This window comes from Ambystoma mexicanum, chromosome 9 (assembly GCF_040938575.1).
Source record: "Ambystoma mexicanum isolate Mex_15411 chromosome 9, UKY_AmexF1_1, whole genome shotgun sequence".
Classification (NCBI taxonomy): Eukaryota; Metazoa; Chordata; class Amphibia; order Caudata; family Ambystomatidae; genus Ambystoma; species Ambystoma mexicanum.
Window position 1 is genome coordinate 1,321,769,428 of NC_090931.1, and position 18,387 is coordinate 1,321,787,814.

An 18,387-nucleotide genomic window follows, 5' to 3' on the forward strand; every position below is an offset into this window, starting at 1 on the left:
AATACCTGAGGTTCACAGTTGGCGGCTCGCATTATCAGTTTCGGTTTCGGGTCCTCCCATTCGGGTTGACCTCCGCCCAAGGGTCTTCACCAAGCTCATGGTGGTGATAGCAGCGCATCTCAGGAGAGGGGAGATTCATGTCTACCCCTACCTGGACTATTGGTTGATCAAGGCACATTCTCCCGAACAAGCCCTGGATCATCTTAACGTCACCTGCCACTCCCTTCACAAACTGGGCTTCTCCCTCAATTTCAACAAGTCACATATAACATCTTCCCAACAGCTGCAGTACATCAGGGCTGTGTTGGACACATCCTTGGGGATGTCCTCGCCACCCAAGGTGAGGGCTCAGCACATTCTCCAGATGGCCATCAAATTTCAACAAGCCCAGCATCTTCCGGCTTTCAAAATTCTTAAGGTTGCTCGGCCTCATGGCACTCTGCATTTTTCTGGTGCCGGAGGCCCGACTGAGGATGAGATCCCTTCAATGGGCTCTTGGGACGCAGTGGTCTCAATTCTCAGGCAAGATGTCGGATCTCCTTCAGGTTCCGGTCGGGTCTCACAGGATCTTCTGTGGTGAGCCTGTGATGGAAATCTGTTGAAAGGAGAACCTTTTTGGCAACTATGGCCGGAGGTGACTGTAGTGACGGACGCTTCCCTCCCAGGGTGCGGGACTCGCGCCAATGATCTGACCATCAGCGGTCGTTGGTCTCCATCGGGGAGCTGAGAGCCATCAGGTTGGCACTGAAAGCTTTTCTGCCGTCTGTATGGGGAAAGAATGTCCTGATAATGACGGACAACACAGTGGCCATGCATTACCTCAACAAAAGAGGAGGTGTAGGGTCGCTTCCACTGTACAGAGAGGCAATGCAGCTCTGGTTCTGAGCAACCCAGGAAGGAATCTCCCTAGCGGCGCTACATCTAGCCAAAGAGGAGAACACAGCGGCGGATGCTCTGAGCAGGCAGAGCATGGTCTCCCACGAGTGGGAGATAGATCAGGAAGTCCTTCAAGAGGTATTTGCCCTTTGGGGAACCCCACAGGTGGATCTGTTTGTGACCGCTGCCAACCGGACGTGCGGGAGGTAGTGCTCAAAGGAATTTCCTCCGAGAGGAGCTCTAGGAGACGCGTTTGTTGTGGATTGGTCATTCCCGCTTCTGTACGTGTTTTCTCCGATCCCTGTCATTCCTCAAGTTCTAAGGAGGTTACGGAGATTCGGGTCCCACATGACCCTCATTGCTTCAGATTGGGACAGGAGAGCGTGGTGCCCGGACCTTTGAGAAATGTCCACCTGTTCTCCAATGCGTCTTCCCCACAGAGAGGATCTTCTCTCGCGAGAGGTAGGTCGAGTTCTCCATCATGACTCTCAACCTTCATGCATGGTTTCTGAAAGGTTGAGATATAAGGATTGGGACCTCCCAGATGATGTGATGGAGGTATTGCTTTCGGCCAGGTGCCCAGCAACAAAGTTCCTGTACCGTTGCCGTTGGCGTAAATTTTGTGATTGGTGCAGGGGAAACAATGTTGATCCTTTTCAGTGTTCCTTTACGGTGGTTCTTTCTTTCTTTGGCCCACAAGGGTCTTCAGGTGGGAGCCATTAAAGGTTACCTAGCAGCGCTATCTATCTTTAAGCGCTCATCTGAGGAATGTTCTTATTTTAAGATTTCACTGATCATTCAGTTTCTAAAAGGGCTCACAAATGTGTTCCCGTCAACAGCTTTTCAGGTGCCAGTCTGGGATCTTAATTTGGTCTTAAAATTTCTGATGGGTGCTCCGTATTAACCTTTGCACTCTTGTCCGTTGAGACTGTTAACGTTTAAGACTGTTTTTCTGGTTGCAGTTACATCTGCTTGCAGAGTGAGCGAGTTGCAGGCATTTTCTTCTAACCCACCCTTTATTTTGTTCCACAAGGACAGGGTTGTCTTGAGAGTACTCCCGTCCTTCCTACCTAAAGTAGTTTCAGAATTTCATTTGAGCCAGAAGGTGGTGCTTCCTGCCTTCTATCCTCCTCCTCATCCTGGTAAGGAAGAGGAGAGACTCCATAGGTTGGACCCTAGGAGAGCTTATCTTTCCAGAATGTCCAAGGTCAGAGTGGACGACCAGCTCTTTGTGGGGTATACTGGACACAGATTGTGCCAGACTGTTTCTAAACAGATATTGGGCCTCATTACGAGTCCGGCGGTAACCGAGGCGGTAAAACCGCCTGGTTACCGCCGGACTCGTATTGCCATTCCGCCTCCGTGACTCCCGGAATTACCAGGACATTACAACTTTGGTATCCCGGGAATTCCGGAGGCGGAATTCGGTAAGTCCCCATTCCCATTGAGTCCAATAGGACTCAATGGGAATGGGGAAGTGGAAACACCGGCACCATCTCGTGATGGTGCTGGTGTTTCCACGTCCGCCTGCAGGCAGGTGGTGTTCAACCCGACAGGTCAGGAACATCACCTCCCGCCTGCAGGACTCAGGATCGGGCGGTCCGGAATTAACAGTGGTGGCGGGTTTACCGCCACTGTTAATTCTGGACCGCCCGACCTGTAATGAGGCCCATTGTCTAAGTGGGTCATCCTCACTGAGGGCTTACGGGCTCTTTCCAACAGGGCCATTGCTACATCGACGGCCCTGCAGTGGGGGGGGGTCCCTGTTAAGAACATATGTGATGCTGCAACGTGGTCTTCCATCCACACGTTTGTTAAGCATTATTCCCTGGATACTTCCCATGTTCAGGATGTTGCCTTTGGTAAGGCAGTGCTTTATTCTGACTTTTAATTGGGTATATCTAAATTCTTCTCCCTCCTCTACTCATTTATACTGCTTGGGGAGTCTATCAAAGATGAGGAATACGTTGGAGGACACAATCCATTTGAAGAACAATTTTCTTACCCACTGGTAATGTTCTTTCGACTGGATGTTCCTCCAACGTATTCCTCATCGCCCTCCCAGCCTACCCCCTGTCAAGAATTTCTCATGCTATTGCAGCCTTCGCTCCAACAAGACTAAGTGCAGTCAAGACGGTATTGGGGGCATGCATGCCACACATTGTGAGGGGGGGGGGAAACTTGAACTTAGGCTATGGGCGCTGTGCGTGCTACTTATAACATCTGCTGACGCCACCCTTGACAGAGGCCTTCGAGGGACATCGACCCGATGAAATCGACGCAGAGCACACTATGCCGAAAAAATTTCCGAAGCAGCACAGCTGTGGACATTACATGTCAAAGATGACGAATACGTTGGAGGAACATCGAGTCGAAAGAACATTACCAGTTGGTAAGTAACTTGTTCTACTATTCACCAGTCGCAAGCTGTTCCCATGTGAAAAGAATTACTCCGTGTTGGAACTAGAGGCCCCAGCCATCAAGTGGGCCATTATCCATCTTAGGTAGTACCTATTGGGATGACAAATTCAAGCTCGTTACAGATCACTCACCCCTATTTTGGATTAGCCAACACAATGACTCCAACCCTCAGGTCATGCAATGGTTTCTAGACCTACAACCCTATTGTTTCACTGTGGAACACAGAAAAGGAAAGGACCAGGGAAATGTAGATTTTCCTTCCAGGTTCACCTGTGAAACAAATGTAGCTACATTGCATGGAGGAAGGGTATGTGAGAAACCTGAAGGTGTCTCCCTAGCTAGTCCCTGTGGATCTGTGATCCAGGTAGCCAGGACTCATCCATCGCTATTGGATCCAGTTCCTGGGGGTGGACCAGTGAGGGAGGATCACCTGGATGGGGGGTCCTCAGGGAGTGGAAGTGGGACACCAACGGGTGAGACACAGTATCCCCCTTCGTCCAACACCTTTTCCTCATCCTACCACTTAGGACATTCAGAAACTCAACCCCCCCTTTTTCCACATGAACAATTTTGCACACTACAAAAAACAGACTAACACCAGATCCGTTTACCTGACATGACCCAATACAAGGGTCAGAGGCAAAGTCAGGCATTTGACCAGAATCGCACACACCTTCCAGCCCTTTCCCGTCCCCACAGGGATAAAAGGTGGAGCACAAGAGCACAGTACGAACAAGGCAGACCACACAACAAGAGATCTATCCAAGCACAGCAGTTGAAGAGGAGGAGAAAAGCGTTGAGTACCGAAGGGGTGACAATGAGAGAAGTGACCTTGCCCTTTCTGACCCAGACCTGCGAAGCCTCTGCAGAAGGAAACATAAGATTGCGAACAATAGCCCAAGTGTGTTCCAGCAGATGTCAACGGTACACAGAGCACGCCTACGCTGATAAGCAGGACAGAGGGAGACGCCTGCTACCGTGGTACCTTCCTTGACTCCAGATACAAGTAAAGCCAAGTGGTTCATCACAGACGGTGAGTCGAGCAGAGAACCGATAAGAAACCAAACTGTGTCAAATGAAAGTCGCAAACTGGCAAAATATGAAAAGTACAAAGAACTGTGAACATTGGGGGAAAGCCAGCTGCAGAGTGGTCTGGCACCACGTGGATGCTCACTCGAGAGACTCTGGTTAATCCTGTGTTTGTTGAACTATCGATACCAGAAGGCCGTAGGAGAGGCGCAAGGAAGCCCTAGGAGAGCACAAGGAAAAGGTCAAAGTGGTCTAGCAAAACCCCCTCTACAGTCGAAAGTCTTTGACCTGCACATAATTGGAAACCTAAGGGAGGTGAATCGTGCATAGTGTATTCAAGGGAAGAATTGTGCAAAAGGAAAGAATTGGCAAGAGTGAACCCGACGGAGAGGTGCCGATAGAACGGGGTAAAGCCTGAAGTTCCAATGATCAGTGTGTTGATGAAAGTGAACCCGGCAGAGGGATGTCCACAATGAACTGTTTAAAAAGACATTAAGACTAGTGAATGTCACAGGTGAAATTGTACTGAAAAGACAAAGTGAACCTGATGGAAGGAGGCTGAGATTTCAGAAGGGTCTGAGTCCTGAAGAGAGCGACCCAAGGGTGAAGAGCTGTCGCCCAAAGAACTGTGAAAGCAAAAGGGCAAAGAGTGCCAATGAGAGCCAGAGTGAACCCGGCTGACGGAGGTAAACATTTCAGAAGGGTCTGAGCTTGAAAGAGGGGGATTGAGGGGGTGGGAAACCATCACCACACTGACACATGTATGCAACAAAGAAATCTTTGGAATACAAGCCAGAGTGAACACCAGGGGAGGGAGGCTAAAATTTGAGAGGGGTCTAAGCCCAGAAGAGGACGACATGGGTGAAGAATCATCACCTCAAGTGCAATCCGGAAGGAACATTTTGTTTGTCATTTGAACCTACCAGGTCTTTGAAAGCAGTAGAAACAACCTCTAAAGGTCCTGATATTGATAAGAACTGATTGAGGGGTCTGCGCCCGGAAGATGGGGAACAAGGGGTGAAGTCATCACTTGGAACCCATCAGGTCCTCAGAGGCAAGACACTTTTTGTAGAAAAGAGACTTAAACACTGAAAATCCTGAAATCTGAAAACGTAACTGTTGTATCGTGCTGGGAAAGCTCGAGAGTGTGCTGTGCTCAAGAGTCCCACCTTGTCCCGTGCTCAAAACGTGGGGAAAGGAGACCCCCAGCTACCACAGCCTGACTTTATATTTATGAACACTTCTTGTGAACACTATCCCACACTCTTTTTGTATTAGTTGTATGGATTGGCAATAGATTTCTCTTAGTATAGGCCCTTTTATTTGACACAATGCAACTAGGACTGCCTTACTATTATTTGATGGTTGTAGCTTGCTCCCATCTTAGATTTAGGTTCAGATTAGATTAGGCATTTAACTCACCCATTATAAGGTTTAATAAATACTCTTGAACTGTGATCACTTGTGTCTGTCTATTCTTGATACCATTCCTTCCTTACAAAACTGAGCATTTTGTAGAACCAGTCTGGTTGTCCGAACGCCTCCAGTGTTCTGTGCTGTGCTTCCACTCCCGTTGCCTGGTGGTGGCCATTTTGGAGTGGGTGTCGCAGTGTCTTGCGGCCACCATTTTGGAGTGGGTGTTGCTGGCCTCCATCAGGCCCAGAGCGAGAAACGGGGCTGCAACCTGACAATAATAGGTAGGAATATGGAATAAAGATGAACATGAGTCTTCAGTAGATGATACGACTGATATAAATAAATAAAAACAATGTTTTGGACGTTGTGCTGTGAGCACGAAAGGGTGAACTGTCGTAGCCAAAAGTATGGACATACATGAGCCACGACCAGAACAATACCACACCCATAACTGAGGAGATGACACAGTAGAAAGTCTAAGCATTCATGACTGACTTGCACAAGCAGAAGACCCAATAAGGCTATGTGGCTGTGATGTTCGTCCCTGGGCGGGGCTCTGGCATGCCCAGTGAAGCATGAGACGTCACCTAGAAGGGTGAGGTTTACTTGCCTGAGAACTGAAATTATCATTTGAGTGATGGTATCCAACTCCAGTCCCTTTGCGTGTAATGGAAAGGTCTGGTTGCAGAAGGAGGTTGAATCCCGTGGGCAGTGTGATGAATCCTATGGAGTCATTACTGATCCCCATCCTAAAATCTCCTACCATGTGGCCAGGGGAAGGCAGCAGCTAATGGATCCTGACCATGGGGGTGATATTATGAGGTAGGATCACATGGGAGGAGATGGCTGTCTGCGAGAAATGGTGAAACACATCAGGAGAGACGCGTATGCTCTTCTTTCATCTTATGAAGACTCTATAATTACAGAGTTCCTGATGGCATATTGTCATTCTTCAAATACCTCCAGTTGTGAAATCCTAAAACCCATCCTTGTCAAACATCCTAAACATAATACATTCACACTTCATATGTGCATAACGCCAACGTAACAGCTTCTGTCTCTAATGAAACACCAACTCCCATAAAGCCTCAAGTACTGAGACAAGGAAGAGGAGGAAGGAGTCAATGTGGAATGAAAGGAACATCAAACGCAACATGCTGACTAGTTGTCGGAGTGGTACATTTAAACTTGATGAAGAACTTCAATGGAGGAAAGGAATGGAGAGCTACAGAGCAGGCGAAGCGGAAAGCGGGAAGCGTGACCAACAGAAAAAGGAGAGACATAGAGACGAGCTGGAGGTCTGCTTCACTGGAGGAACGGGAAACAGATGAGAGAGCAGCGGGAGAACTGCTGCAAGGCAGATCGCTGCTGCAAGGCTCCAAGAGACGTGGTCTTGCAGGGCTGCCCTGGTTCCATCGGCAAGAATTGGAAAGCCGATGCGGTAACCGAAAGAGGGTCTGCACGACAGGGATGCCTTCCCATGGAAAGCACATCTGATGAATCACTGTTTGGGAAAATACACTGTTTGCCATCCTTAAGTAACATTGAAAAGACTTCTTTTGCTCAATGTTGTGGGAAAAGACATTTCTACTATTTCTGAGGAATCATTGTTTGGAAAAGGACACTGTTTGCCATCCTTAAGAAAGTTCTTTATGAAAGAGACGTTCAGCTATTCTTAAAGACTCAGACTTTAGAGAACCCTTTGGTTATCCGACCTGAAATAATCCAGGGGAAGTGAGCCCCACTGTTCATTAAGTACAATTCAGAGCATTTATCTGCTACCTTTTGATTGTTTAAGTGTGAGGGTCAGATATAGTTTGGACACAAGGACTGTTTATATAATTTTGATGACAAGACTCAGACTGATATTTAGCTTTAGTTTCCTAGGTAGGAAAACTCTGTTTAGGATAGGGATAGAGAAGCCTTTATCCAACCCCATTGAGTTAATACAATGTCTGATGTTGAAAACAGTACAGCTTTTTTGGCTGCCTCTCATTTCTGACCCCTCACATTAGGCTGAGCAAAATCATCTGCTTTCCGCTAACACTTAGACACCCGTTTGGTCTTGAGAATTACTTTATGCTGCGCTGAGATGCACTTGGCTGCTGCTTGTGTAGGTCCCTAAATGACCAGCTCCCTGCCCATACTTTTTTTTTTTTTTAAACGTTTTTTATTATATTTCAACCAACAAAACAATACAGACCAAATATATAATACAAGATGCGTAATACAGTTTCGAATGTGTTCATTATACAATTTGACCTCTGCTCCCCAGAACCCACCCCCCCTACGAGCCCGTCAAGTCTGTTCACTCTGTGTTTACGCTGCGCGGTGGGGTCCGTTCTCCATTGGAACCCGCCAGGTCTGGCATTGTTCCAAACAATTCCGCTATCAGTGATTTCCAAGCCTGCAGGGTTCCCATCTCTTCTTCCCCTCCCCTTATACTGAACTCCTGCCATACCATTGTCTCTGCCTCCGCCCACTTTTGCAATTCCTTCCACCATATCTCCACCTGCGGTTTATGACAGGCTTTCCACCCCATGGCAATCCTTCTCTTAGCTAGCACATATGCCAAGTCTTTCAATTTGTTCACATGCTTCAGTTTCTGCGATCTAGGGAACCCCCCCAATAAGCAGGCCCAAGCTGACTCTACAACCAGTGCAACTCCTTTATCTGCCAGTCTCGCTGCTATCTCGCTCCAGAAGCGCCCAACCACAGGGCAGGACCAAAACATGTGTGTCATGTCAGCCTGTTCTTCATCACACTTGGGACATGCTTGTCTACCTGCATTTTTAAACCTTGATATCCTCAGGGGTGTCATGTACGCTCTATGCGTAATATATAATTGTATCTGTTTCAACCTAGCGTTTCTCGACACTTTCTGATGATACCACAAAGCCCGCTCCCACATCCCATCCTCCATTGGGGCTCCCACCTCAGTTTCCCAATCTAATCGAAGTTGCATTGGTTCTTTACCTATCCTAAGCATCAGCATATCATACAACCTTGAGATCTCATGCCCTCCCTCTGTTATGTCATATATAGCGTCTACAATACCATCCGGCTCTGCTTCGAGGACAGTTTCGGGCCAAATCATTTTAATTTCGCGTGCCAGTCTATGATATGTAATATATTGGCCTGCGTGTAAACCTGTTTCCTCGCCCAACTCCTCGAAACTTATGATGGATCCCTCCCGCCATACATCTCCAATCGTTACCAAACCCACTGGCTCCCAGTGGCTTCTGATCCTCTTCCGCAGTTGCTCATCTCCAGTGGCCAGTGCCACCAGCGGCATCTGCAGGGAGCGCAGAGCTGAGGTTTCCATCATCCTGCCAGCGCGGCGCCAGATCCTCCACCCTAGCATCAACATATTGGGGCGCCCTTGCATATCCGTTTCGGACAACCAGATCACTTCCTTTAAATAAAATGGGACACAGTCTGCTCTAAACAATCCGGTTTCGGGGGTACTTTCATCCAAGAGCCATTTAGCAACATATTGCAGTTGGCCCGCCACGTAGTAGGCCTCATAGTTGGGGAGCCGTATCCCCCCTTTTTCATAAGAGTTTTGCAGTTTCCACAATGCCATCCTGCATCTAGTCCCCTGCCACAAAAAGTCCCTGCATATGCTATTCAGTTTGGCAAAAAACTTCCCAGGTATGAGGTATGGAATGTTCCCAAAATAATGCAAGAGTCTGGGCAGGACCACCATCTTAAGCATTGCACTACGCCCCATCATAGCTAGCAGCAGCTTTCCCCAAAATTGCATACTGTGCTCTATCTTTCCCACAGCTACCTCCGTATTGTGCTTATGTTCTTGTTCAACCGTATGATACACGTCTATCCCAAGGTATCGAAAGGTGTCAACCGCCCAAGGGGCTTGCAATACCGACAACTGCTCTGCAAGGAGTCCCCTATAGTTACCCAACGGGAAAATTACGGACTTCTGAGGGTTCAGAGCTATTCCAGACAGCTCTGCGTACCGATCCATAACCTCTAAAATATGCTGGAGGTTCTCCTCGGGATGCTTCAGATACAATAACATATCATCTGCATATAAAGAGATTAAGTGTCGCTCCCCACCCACTTCAATGCCTATGGTGTCATACTGCTGTCTGAGGTATATAGCCAACGGTTCCAGTGCCAATATGTATAACATAGGGGACCATGGGCATCCTTGTCTAGTACCTCTGCTTAACCGCCATCTCTCTGAAATAACTGCACCCGTCTTAACTCTAGCGAGCGGCGCACTGTATAACATCTTTGCCCATCTGACATATCCTGGCCCCATCCCATATTCCTCTAACGTCGACAGCAACCATGGCCACCTAACAGAATCGAAAGCCTTTACCGCATCCAAGGACACTACTGCCATATCACCTTCATTCCGCCCCGCCCATTCAAGGACTCGGTGGAGTCGTCTGTGATTATGAGTTATGTTTCTGTTTGGAACATAGCCTGTCTGGTCCGGGTGTATGAGTTTATCTATGACTCTTCGCAGTCTGCTCGCCAACACGGCTGTTAATATCTTGCTGTCTTGATTCAGCATTGACAGTGGTCTGTAGGAGCCGCAACTGTGCCCAGGCTTATTTGGTTTAGGGAGCGGAATTATAATTGCTTCCCTTAGCGACTCCGGCAGCTGTCCCGCCTCAAATGCCTCATTTAGCATATTCAGCATGGGAGGGAGCACCTCTACCATGTATGCTTTATAAAACTCACTCGGAAACCCGTCCGCCCCTGGGGTTTTACTAGTAGGCAATTGTCTCACCACCGCCTCTAATTCTTCTAAAGTGATTGGTGCATCCAGCTCTCTCTTCAGCACTTATCCTGGGTAGGCCTATATCTTCGAGTGTTTCTTTTATCCTCTCTTGATTATCCTCTTCAACATCCCCATATAGTTCTCTGTAATATTTGGCAAATTCCTGATTAACTCCCTCCTGGGTGTCCACTACACTACTGTCCTCCCTTGTTATCGCCCTGATGGTGGGTCTAGGGGTTTCGCTCTTATATAACCACGCTAAAAGCCGTCCTGTTTTGTCACCACCCGCGTGCTGCCTCTCTATGTATTTCCTATAATTCAGTTTACACAACCTGTCCCAGTGCTCTCCACACGTTTGTTGAAGTTGAAGTATCCGCTCCGCATTCGGACCAGTATCGCCCTCCTCTCTTTGTGTTTTTTCCAAGTCCCTCTCAGCCTCCCGTAAATCAGCCAGGATACCGCCTTGCAGCCTGTGGGACTTCGCTATGGCCACGCCCCTCAACACTACTTTAAAGGCCTCCCACAATGTGCACGCTGAATCTACACTACCCGTGTTCTCATCAAAGTAGGTTATGATCTCTTCCCTTAAATCTTCCTTGAACACAGGATCCGTAAGCGCTTCCGCTCGGAGCCTCCACGTTGGGATCCTTGCTCTTGGAGGGCAGTACTGCCAGGTAACAATCAAGGGCGAGTGGTCCTACAGGACTCTCGCTTTATATTCCACCCGCACCACTTCCGTTGTTAGGCCTGACGTAGCAAAGACATAGTCTAATCTGGTGGACAACTGTTGTGGGGCCGAGTAATGCGAGTACTGTCTTTCTTGGGGGTGCTTCGCTCTCCATACGTCAGTCAGGTCAAAATCATTGAGCAGCGCTTGTAACACCCGTGCCGCCGGGGCGGGTCTTTCCATCTTCTGGTCTGATCTGTCCACCCTTGGGTCTAGTACGCAGTTAAAATCCCCACCCCATAGTACCGCACTTCCCATGCACATTCCCAGGGTAGCGCTCAGGGTTCTGAAGTACCTCGCTGTATTCTGATTGGGAGCATATGTATTGATTACACTTATCTCTCTGTTCTCTACCAGGCCCCTGAGTATTACCATTCTCCCGTCCGCTCCAGCAGTTTCCTGTAACACATGAAAGGGGACATGTGGGGCCACCCAGATAAGGACCCCTCTAGCATAAGCCGAGTATGTTGAGCCCACCACCACTCCTTTCCATTTCTTTTTGATCATTCCCAGTCTCTCACTTGTCAGATGGGTCTCTTGTAATAACGCAATGTCTATTTTTTGTCTTCGCAAGTATAGCATAACATTGTTTCTCTTCAAATAACTGTTTAGACCCCTAACATTCCACGTAATCATTTTAAGGTCCCCCATGGCTTGTTATGTTTTCCGCCCCCACCTCTGCCACGCAATCGACTGTTTGTACCCGTTTTTGTCTGTTTAGGCTCGTATCCCAGTTCAAACTCCCCTCAACTACACACACCCCTGACACTCCTCCCTTCCCCTTCTCCCTCCCAACCACACCCAACTCCCCACACCTCCCACCCCCCATTTTCCCTCCCAACCCCCCCAGCCCCCTCCCCAACTGTTGCCCAGCTCCATCCCTGGATCTCAGGCTTGCCCGCATCTAGCACTTTTCTGGCTTCCGCCTGTACTCAATGCTCCGCGGGGTAAGGCCGCCCTACTGGCTAGCCTACTAAGACTAATATGGGGGGTAGGGTGCTCGCGTTCCGCCGCTCCTATTTGCTAAGAATTCAACACACTTAACTGTACAATTACCACATATGTCTATCCTCTTTGCTATATTCAAGTCCTTGTGTTCACCCAAGTCCATGGGATCTGCTTCAGGTGCCACCCGTACCCATTACTACCCCTCAGCCATAGTCTTCGCTCATAATTCTAATGGATACCCAATGTACATCATGCCCCGCCATGCGTAATATCCCAGCCACTTATCGTATTACTTCTGCGCCTGATCCACCTCCTGTTCCGGGCACCCCTGAAGGTCTAGCCAGGTCGTCGCTTCTTCGGGCGTGTGGAAAAGAAACATCTTGCTCTTATGTATCACTTTTAGCTTCGCGGGATACAGCAGCATATATTTGATCCCCATCGCACGTAGCCTTCTTTTGATCGCCACGTAGCTGTACCGCTGCCTTTGGACCAGCATTGTGTAATCTGGATACGCCGTGACGGTGCACGACGCTCTCTCGATGGTTCCACCCTTGCGGAAGTATTCCAAAATCTTCTCGCGATCCTTATAGTTCAGTATTTTCGCTATGATAGGCCGGGGGGGAGCCCCCGGTTGTGGCCTCCTCATGAGGCCCCTATGCGCCCGCTCCACAGTAAAGCCTTGCGAGAGTTTTTCGGCCCCGATTTCTTGCAGGAGTAAATTTTCGATGTAGTCTGTGGGGTCTTGGCCTTCCTCTCCCTCTGGGAGTCCGACGACGCGAATGTTGTTTCTCCTTGCTCTGCCTTCCGCTTCCTACGCCCGATTCTCCAGGTTAGCTACCTGTTGCTTTAGCACGTGGACCTCCTTTGCATTGCTGCTACTGGTGTCCGTGTTGGTCTTCACCGCACTTTCCAAGCAGCTCGTTCTCTCTGCCAACGCCCTGACATCTTGCCTCAGCAAGGTGACATCAATGCCCACTGCATCTATCTTGGCCTCCAGGGAAATGCGCAGGTCAGCCATCGCTAACCCCCATGAATCTTTTAGTTCCGTGATAGCCGCCAAAATCTGGTGGTTTTCGATCGTTATGGCGCTCTCCATCGGTCCTGACGCTCCCTTGAGTGCCGTGGTCGCTGGAGACAACTGCGTCTTGGCAAATGTTTCCATAGTGGACTGTTTATTCTTACTCTTGGTTATGGTCCCTCTTCCTGCCATCTTGCCTGTGGGCGCTTAGTCCCTGACGTGTCTGCTCCGCACTTCTGTTCCGACGCACACCCAGGGCCAAGAAAGTTGACCAGGAGATCCTCCGCACCGGCTTACGTTCGCCGGGCTATTCCTGGAGTGGGTTGTGTTCTCCCACGTATTGGCTCCTTTTGTTGATCGCAGGGGCAACTCCTTAAATCGCTGGCCCCCGACTTTTGGACTCTCGGCGCAATGTGCCCCGCTGGAACGTGCACCGCTGGGTATATCTTCAGCCGTCTTCCCCGCGCACCACCATATACCGTGGTGCCGGCTGCGTTTAGGCACTGTCACATCCCACAGTGTACCTCCGGGCAGCACCTACCAGCATAACAGTTCTGTGCACCATGCCCCCCCGGCCCCTCGCATATATTCTCGCTGGCTCACCTTCTCGGTCTTATCGTAGGTGGGGTCCTCGCATCAGACACCCTGTGAGCCACTATCCCAAAGTCCATGTGGCATATCACTGCGCTTTCACCCTTCCGCGCAGACCTGTTACTTATGCTCAATTTAGCGCTCCGTCAGGGGCCAAGAGCTCTAGGTCCATGAGTCCCACTCGCTGTAGTGCGGCGCACGTTCGTTCTGTGCAAAGTACCAGTTATGGCCTGCGGGGAGCCCCACGCTTCCAGAACAAAGGTTTTCCCTTCCAGTTGTGTGCTAGTCCTTCACGGGCCTCCTGTTTAAGCTGCCGTTCGCTGGTCTCCCCGTGTTATGCCAGCATCCACAATGCTGGTTGCAGGGCCTTCAGTCCTCCTCTGAGCCCGCCGCATCCGCTTCCAGCTCAGTGTCACAGCAGCTGTTCTATTTGTTCGGCGGAGCCGCGGAGCCTCACCGTGCATTCGGCTTCCTCGCATAACACGCCAGCTACTGGTCTGAGTGTCTGAGTGTGCTCCTCACGTCCTCTGCTGTTACATTGTGTCCATCCATCTTGTCCATCATTTCTCGCGCATTTCCATTGGAGGCTCCCAATGCTTTTGTTTCGTTTCCTGCAGGCAGCAAGAGCCGCGCATCGAGTCAGCTGGTGGCCGAGGAAAGCTACCTCGTCTCTGCTCTCATTTATAGTCCGCTTCGCGTGTAATTCTCTCTCCAGGTCGCTAGCAGGGGATCGGCCCGTCTTCTCAGTGGCAGGGCAGCAATACGCGGTGCGCTTTTATCCGTACTGCAGTTACGGCCGCTCATCCTTTGTTCGCCGCCATTTTGGATACAATGTATCCATTCAGCTAGGCTCCTCGGGTTCCTCAATCTCGCCGATAATTGCCCAGCAAGCTGAAATCTTCTTGGGTCTAGTAGCGTATACGTTCCCACGCACGCACATCCATTCTGGTGACAGTTTTGGCCGGTATTACGTGCATTTTCTCAAGGATCAGTGTCGGATCATGGGAGCAGCTCGAGCCCGCACGTCCTACTCCATGGCTGGTAAGCCACGCCCCCTCCCTGCCCATACTTGAAAACCACTTGAGGAGCTGTGCTTGTGTGTCACGCTATCCACACATCATAGGCGAGTAAGTTCACAAACCTCACAGGGTACACATAGGCCAGCCAGGGTGCAACCCCTGCAGGGTACACATAAACCAACCTCCCTTTGTAGAGGAGGTCCCAAATAAAGCCTGCACCAGTACCAAGAACATTCACGCCAAGATATGTGACGTATGATGAGCAAATAAACCAGCAGAGAGCCGCATTAGGGCTCTGCCCAGTGCCTATCAGAAGAACAATACCTAGTGAAGTACCAATAACCAGACAACCATGGACAGTAAGGTATCCATTGAGAAAACGCTACCAGCAAATGACACAAAATGAAGATTGCTTAAACACTGTCCCAGAAGAAACTCAGCAGGCCTTAATTCAAGACAAATGGTGACGTCACGAGGGCCCGGACAGACTCACAAATGAAAGAAACGACAAAGGATGACACACAGAGACGAAACGTCATGAATAAGGACATCATGAACTTAGAAGGAGAGACGATGTTGAAATATAAAGAAACTTAAACTGTTAAGCAGGATGAAGCTATTCAACCAGCTAACGCCTGTACATATGCTTGTAACCGCAAGAAGCTAAGAAAACAGTGCGGCTTGCTATGCTTAGTAGAAGAATAGAGAGGCAAGCGCCACCTATATATCTGCCTCAACAAAGCACACTATATAAGTGCGAGTCCACTTTGCACAAAAGCAGAATTAGCTCAGGTTACTAGAGGTCAAACAGGACAGGATTCGTACTCCAGCTAAAGTGAAAAGAGACAGCGGAGCCGAAACTCAGCAAGAGCAGCTCGTGCCGGGGAAGTCGAGGTCAGATCAAGAGAGGGAGGTGGACAGTAGCTTCAGAGAATCGAAACTTAAGAACAGAGCAGCCTGCCCCGTGAAGGTTGAGATAAGGAGGCCCAAGCAGGTGTCAAGCCGAATAAAAATTACATGCACAAATAGAAGGAAAACCAAGCAGATTCACGGTCTGCTAGCACATGACCAGCCAAGCGAGAAGAGGCACCTATGCCTGGCTATCTCCCAAACAGAAGAAACCATAACTTTTCCTGACAAGGAGCTACAGTTTCGAGGCCGACCACAGCCAACTAATTGACACATAGCACTAAAGTACTGATTGATGGAAGGGAGGCCAGGTAAATCTGGGGGCACCTGCACCTGGTTGACCATTCTGCGTGCTGCTAATTAAAGTGGAGATTTATGCATGCGGTTGAAGCCAACCAAATCATAGTGGACCAAATAATCTAGGGTCCTATAGATAGTAGAACCAATGGGACGTCGTACTTTTAGTGACGTCCACCCTAGTCATTTTTTAAAGAAGGACTTAGATGCCCACCTAATGATGTTTATCCAATCCTCACACTCCATTACCATATACAGATATAGCACCTATATTTAAGTTACCTTTTCCAACCAATAGAATTGCATGACAAACACTTGAGTGTTACACATCAACGATGACAAATTTTGGGTATAACTGTTACTGTTTTCATGAAGTCATTGGGAGTTGAAGTGAAACGGGCTATCGCATCACTGTTGATTTCCATGTTTCCCTGGTTTTTGTACTTGTCATTAAACGGACTCCCCTTTGCCAAACCATTGAGTTGTCCTTATTGATTGGTGTTGGAGTAAGAAATCCTACACCCCATCCACCTCAAGGTGCAGCTATCTCGTCATAAAGTACTACAGAGAAAGCTCTGACTCTATGGGCCGGTCAGGGGTCTCTCACTCTCATAGTACACTTGGTAGCAGAGGATGGTTGGTGACCATTGATTATTGATTAAAATAAGACACCTATTGACTGTCGACATAAAGTAACTCTAGGACTTCAGCAATATCACAAGTCCTTTGCCATTCGGCTGAGCAGTCCGTGAAGCTTCCCGTAGACAATAGTAGCTTAAGCAAGAGACTGCAGTCAGGGCACTGAAGGGACCCGTTTTCCCAACACATCCCTTCCCATTCCTACGGGCAGCTGATCGGGTGAAAATCTGAAGGAGGCGGTAACGAAGGCGGTGTTCCCGAGGGTCCAGAGACGAACAATGAGAACGGAGAGTGAAGCAAGAATTGAGTGCTTTGGCAAACAGTGTCTGCCTTAAGAACAAGTAAAGGGAAAAGGTAACGGAGGGAGGAGGAAAAACAAAATAATCAGAAGTAGAGAACACTGTATATATATATAAGGGGATAATGACTCGAGAATAATTGAATAAATAAAGGTTACCGGGGTGGACAACCGAGAAGAGAGAGGTTACCAGGGCGGACACCTGAGAAGTGAGAGGATTCGCCTTATTCCTGCGCTTTAATATAGCGGCCAGAAGAAACGTGTACCCAGAGTCCCACATAATGGGGAACAATTAGGCTACCATCACGTTTAAAGATGTCGTGAAAGGGGTTCGTTTAGACTCCATGAAGGGGTAATGATTAGCTGGTGTCCGTCTAGTCTGTTAAGTGTCTGTCTTACATGTTTTGTTGTGATGTCATATGTGAAATTTTTGTTAAGAGAACTGGTTAAAAAAATGTGCGCAATTCGATAGCTGAGACAGAATCGCACATGAATTGATGTTTTTGAGCAAATTGTAATATAAAAATGTTTCTGGAAAATTTGGATTGTAGCTTGCAGTGTTTGGTGCTCGCTCATATTGTCACAAGGTGTCTAAACCACACGAAAACATTAACAAGTGTTATATAAGAGGAAAGGGAACAGATTTAAGCATGGAAGACATAACCCCATTAGCACACTTATGCAAGCAGTTGCCAAAACAATCATCCAAGCTAAAGAAGTATAGCACCGAGTGGGTTAAAGGTACTGCCCACAAGATGTTTATGCCATAGCCATCAAATGGGTCTTTATCTAAAGCCGTCTTACAACACATGACGACATATTTGCATGCCACATACACAGGCAAGAGGCCAGAAAAACGCCTTGCTGTTCTAGAACTTTGAAAGATGTATGAACAGACAAAGGAGGAAGAGCTGCCAGCAGATTGGATACTAAACGTATGCACAGAGGGGGGTGAGACCCCTACCGCGCCACCTGCCCCGCCCAAAACAAAAACCAAAGAAAGTAAGGACGAGGGATTACCCGTTAAGGGGGCTTAAAGCAGCCACGGGGTACAGCAACCCCGCATATGAGTCACCTACATAGAGTAGTGACAAAAATCAAGGGAAGGATAAAGACAAGAATCTTACCTCTGCAGTGCCAGGGGACAAAGGGAGGCGCAATGATGAAAGAAAGAATCAGGCACAGACAAGTGCACCTCTCGACAAGGAGAGAGAGGGAAAGAAATGGAAAGGAAGTGAAGACAGAACTGATGAGATAGCATTCGCAAAAGACGAGTGGATGGGAGGACAAATCTTATTAAAACTCGATGGGAAAGGAAGTGATGACGTGAGACCAAAGCAGAGGTTAAATGAGGCACAGAGAAAGGAGAAAGAGAAGGAGTTAAGAGATGAAAGGATAAGAAGCAAAGATAGGCTGAGGCGAGAACAGCTATATCGCAAAGAG